Genomic DNA, 5,690 nt, shown 5'->3' on the forward strand with positions numbered 1-5,690 from the left:
CCCGGTGATTCTAATGTGCAGCCAGGGGTGAGAACCACTGCTTTAGAGGAGGGAGGAACCTGCCCTTTTTTGAGGATCAAAAAAGTCAGGCAGTCAGCGTGCCCAGGATTCTCGCTCAGGTCGCACCATGTAGGTGCCGAGTGCAGTGCTACTGTCACCTTCCTCAGACAGGACAGAAACCGCCTCTCAGGGCCGTTCGTCCTTTTTTGTCCTTCAACAATGGACTATTCAACACCCTTACGTTTCTTCTTGCCACCGGGCAATATTTGGTGATATTTTTGACTCTCATGCTGTTCTTTTCTAGCATCACAGAGGCTGTTCTGTACTGAGCCCTTTGTTCCACAGTCTGAGTCCTCATGTCTCTTTCCTGCTAGAAGGGTCTGCTCTCCTTCCCGTGGCCTCGGGGGCTTGGGAAGCCATGCGTCCTTCCTTTTTATGTTGCCTTTCCGAGAAGCTGCTTGCTCTAAAGTGCGTGAGGTGAGAAAAATCCAGCTATTTTTGTGAAACGTCTGTCTTTTCCTATATTGATTGCATCCATACTACCAAATACGGAAACCAAAGACCAAAAAATACTTTTCCTATCCTCTAACCGCAGCAGCAAACACCAATGACAGAAAACAGCGTTTGCCCTTAAACTCCTCAAGTAGAATAGCAGTACAGGTTGAAAACATACACATTAGATTGGCATCTTAGCAGTGGAAGCTGCTTCAGAAGGTCATCTTTTTCTGCTTTGTGAGGCAAATTTTTAAATAATTCAAGGCATTTGTTGCTTATTCTTTCCTAATCCCCACTTAGTAGACCTTGAAAATTTGTTCTCATTACCAACCAGAATACCTTATATTTTAGTTTTGTGATGTCACGTTTATTTTTTTGAATTTAAAAAGTAATGCATATTTCCTTTTACCTGATTTCCTTTTGCTTTCTTTTCTTCAGATAGGGGAACCCCCCCAACCCCCCAATGCGGTTTTGTTTTATTTATTTATTTTAAAACCTTTGAGTCTTTACAAGGAATTCAACTTATAAAGTTTCTGTGGGAACTGAAAGGACCAGTGGTTACAAAATGTCACTAAATCTGTTGGTAAACGGGCTACAGCTCGGTGAACTGTGTAGCGGGCTCTTTAGTTACTTGCTCCGCGGGGCACCCCATCCTCTGAAGCCTCTGCAGGGCCCCAGACCTCTCCAGGGAAAGGCATCCACAGAAGGGGATGTCATACCCAGGACTTAACGTTCTTCTGAAAAGTGAGGCTGTGCTTGATGTGTTATGATTCAGTGTTTACAGGGAACTTCCACAACATGATTCTCCTCGGCCCTTACACCATAACATCACTCACCCCTCTTTTTTAAACAGATGACAAAGAAACTTTAGCAGAGAGAAGTTAAGTGACTGTGATCTAAGATACTTAAGCAAGCAAGTCCCGAGTTGAGATTTGAACTTTGGACTTTGGGATTCTGAGCCAGTTTCTCTTACTGCATGGGGTTGCCTTTGAAAGGAGATTTTTAGTATTGTGTATGTGTGAAAGATGAAGTATTTTCTACAGACTTTTCAGTAAGTTGGATAGTTATATTTAAGGAATTTTATTTCTATATTAAACATTTTTTTAAGTCTGTATAGTATTTAGTATTCTGTTCTTGAATGGAATGATTTACATTGATAGTGAGTACAGATTCAGGGCATGACATGTCAGAAGGTGGGTTTTTTTAAACAGCCCTGAGGAATATGTTGGGTGCTATAGCCTCTTTTAAAGACATTGTTTGTCGGGAGGAAAGAAGTTGAATTTAGCAAACATTTATTGAGTGCCTTCCCAAACCAAGAGGTCTTTGTTTTGATCTGTCATCCCATAAAGCAAACAGGAAATGATCAACTGGAAATGATCAACATTTTTAATAGAAAAGGCAGTATGCAGCAATATTCTATAGACTATTCAAATGTTACAGTTCATTTTATCATGCATTCTTTTAAGAGAATGTGCTTTAGAAACGTTAAATTGTATACATGAGACCATTTTCTATCTAGCATTTTTAGACACATTCTGAAGTATGATGGTCTCAAAAAAATGGTCATTGAGGTTGAAAGTACTTTATACTCATACCATATTTTTACATTGGTGCTGAATTTTAATTTTAATAGTTTGTATTTTGAATATTTTTTGAATTCTTGTGTCTTTATTGTTGATTATAAAGACATTTCATTTGATCTGAAATTACTCCCAATGTGTAAGTATTATTGGATATCCTATATTAGGGCTTTAATTCCAATGTTATGCTTTTACTGTAATAAAAAAACATGTTTATGATTATGCTCTTAAGACTTGCATAACCCCTCTTGACATATTTTGTGTGGAAAAGCAAGATTTTTTTTCACATAAAGGCTCTGGGAACTTAAAAATTTCATAAAATACATTACCAAATTATTTCAGCTGTGGCCCAGGTACTTGCATTTGATTTGCTATATCACTAGTAAAGATAATTACTATGTTGGGAAATGTCATTCAGGAGCTTTCTGTTTTCTTACCTACAGTGGAATATAATGCCAGCCTCCTGCTTACATCTGTTTCTTTCTTCAGATTCATTCATGAGATCTTACAGATGGATGAGTGAGAACCAAAATTGATGGAGGAATTAGTATATGATAAATGCAGAGCTTTATATTGTAGACTTAGTATCATCCTTCAAACATGTGCATGTGGCCTTTATTCAAATACATCTAGTCACAGTGCCCTCCCCACTTTTTGGGACAGTCAATTTTATGGTTAGATAGCTGTGATTAGAACATTCTTCTTGATTGAATAGAATAGACACCCTGTCCTTCCTTAAAAGTTTGTGTTCTGTTCCCACATATAAATTATTTGCTTAAATAGTCCTTTAGTAATTCATAAAATGTTAGAATTGGGGATCTTCAGGTTAAGGTTTAAGGCTCCAGAACTAAGTAAGGCTAGTTGACAAAGCTAACATTCATCAAGTGTTTACTATACACAGCACTTGCATGTTACAGCTCAGATTTGCCTCTTCAGCCTCATCTGCTGACCTACTTGTACTTTTCACTTCAGCCAAACTGAACTTTCCCTCTGTCTTGACTTAATTATACCAATGCTGCCGTGTGCCAGGACATTTGCCATCTCTTAAAAACCTCTTGTTCGTTGCATTATATCTTTATTCATATTATTCCTTCTACATGGGGTGCTTTTCCCTGTCTTCCTCTCTCAGATTGTTTTCTATCTGTAAAGGCTCCCTTCATATAACGTTATTTTTGTAAATCTTTTTCTAGATCCTTGACCATACCCCTCTCTTTCTCCAACCAAAGAGATTTTATACTTCTACTAGAGACACGGTGCACGAATTCGTACATGGGTGGGGTCTGGCTGGCCTGGCTTGATCTGGGTAATTGGGCTGGGCCGGGGAGGCAGCGGGGGGGAGGGGGAGGGATGCCGGAGGTTGGCCAGCCAGCCCCGCCCCCTGGTGGAACTATTGGTCGAGGAGACAATTTGCATATTAGCCTTTTATTATATAGGATATTCTATGATACTTTGTACCTAACAGTGGTATATTGAATCCTGTTTCATTAGACTAATGTCTTTCCAACTTTTGACTGATCTACAATAAGAAATACATTTAAAATGATCTCTTATGTGTGTATGTATATATAGACATACATCCACATATATGAAAAAGTTAAAAGTTTCATGATGTACTTACTGTATACTTTGTACAGTGTACTCTAATATTTTCCATTCATTTCTATTTCATTAAAAAATATTGGTGGCAACTCAATTGATTTTATGGTTAAAAAACCACTGCTTTAGGCTATAACTCTTAGAACTATGACTTTTGTTATACTTATATTTGTATTATTGACAGACATAGCTCTATACCAGGGATGTAGAATGTTTTATACACATATTTGTAGCATTGAATTGGACATTTTTTGTGAATGTGGCATAAAGCCTGATTTTTGGTGACTTTTGAGGTTGCTATTTCACACTAATTACTTATATTGAATTCATAGCAACTAAACTCTAGGTTTTATTTCATATGAACTGAAGTTAAGCTAGCTCTCCTCTATCCTGAACTTATACAACTGCTAATCATAAATATAATAAGCATAAATAATTTGTTTCATTTAAAAGAGATATTACATTTATTTCCATTACATTTTATTGAGGTGAGTATATTTGGCTTGCCCTGTTGGTCCTAAATTGGGGAAGGGGCTAGATGTGTTTGGCTCATCAGTATAACCTCTCCAGTCTTTTTGAGCTTGAGTTTGTGATCCCGCATAGCACTGTCTTTTCTTTGAACCTTTATCTACATAATTGACAAACCTGTCTTTTTCAAGTGGCTGATAAAAATGTTGGACAGAATCAGAAGTTTTATTATCTAGAGGAAAGTGTCCAGTTTATAAACAAGTAGATTTTGCTTTGAGTGCAAATTATCTGGATAACTATTGAACATTTCCTAACAGTGGCAACTGGGCCACCTTGGTGAACCTGATAGTGTTTGGGGTTAGGGTGGGCTTTGACAGACCATGATCTATAGCCAAGGAGGAAAGATGCTTCTAAGAGGTCTGTGTGGCCTTACTTTTAAGTGTGGGGAGCAAACATCGAAAGGATGCTAAGTCCATTTTCATTTGCCTGTATAGGAGGAAGGGTGGCACCAAACGTTTCTTGAGTTTTGTTTCTGACATTTTCTCCACATTCCCTACGCTGTAGATAGGCTGGACAGCTCGCCCCTTTCCAGACAGGCCTAGAACGTTCCTACCTTTGTTGCTTTGCTCAGGTTGTTACGACAGGAATGCAGTGACTGCCTTTCTGTGCCTGGAGAATGCCGATTGAAAAGCTGAAATGCCATGTCTCTGATGCCTCCCCCAGCTCTGCCCTGTATGAATAAGCTCTGCTTCTTGCTCCTACAGCAGTTGGACCAGCTTCCAGTGTGGCCTGGCCCTTTCAGATCAGGCTTAATTGCATCTCTGCCTCAGGGGATTGAGCGGCTCCAGGATAAGGAGCTTGTTCTTCATGTTTGTAACCCTAGGACCTGTCACATAGTGAGTGATCAACAAACGCTTAATGAGGAGTCCAACCTCGTGAAGAGTTTCATTTGGCTTTGTTAGTCCTGATAGTATTCTAAAAGGCGGGCTGTAAATCTAATGTTTGGTTGTTAACAATTTCTGACGTAATGAGTAGACTTTCCCCCCTTGGTTTTTCTCTTTCTTGAGCTTGTTAGGAAGGTTTATTGCTGAGTTCAGATGACTGACTTTGGGTGGGAGGCTTAGGAGTCCAATATGAATCCACTTCACCTGGAATGCCAGTTATCACAACAATGATTCAGAAATCTTGCAGCAGATAATAGGGATGCAATTTGAACTTACCCGGCAGTTCCTCTTTCATTTGACATCTTTGGGGAAGCTGTGTTTTGGTTGAGTGACTTTTCCAGAGAGCTCAAGGTTAAACCTTTAGAAACACAGAGAGAAGATTCTTATTTTTTTGTTGGACTTTTCTCTAAAATATAATATATTCTATACTTCCCTGTGTTGTGAATGCCCTTTTCTGTGTAACATTTTCCCTCTGGTTACATAAGATACAAATTCATTATAGAAATGTTGGTAAATATAGAAAAATACACAGAAAGGAAGTAAGGTGTATCTTATTTCTGTTACCCAGAAAACTACCCTTCTCAACATATTAGTATATATTTACAGT

Source organism: Myotis lucifugus, unplaced genomic scaffold (genome assembly GCF_000147115.1).
Source record: "Myotis lucifugus unplaced genomic scaffold, Myoluc2.0 scaffold_614, whole genome shotgun sequence".
In the NCBI taxonomy this organism is placed as follows: domain Eukaryota; kingdom Metazoa; phylum Chordata; class Mammalia; order Chiroptera; family Vespertilionidae; genus Myotis; species Myotis lucifugus.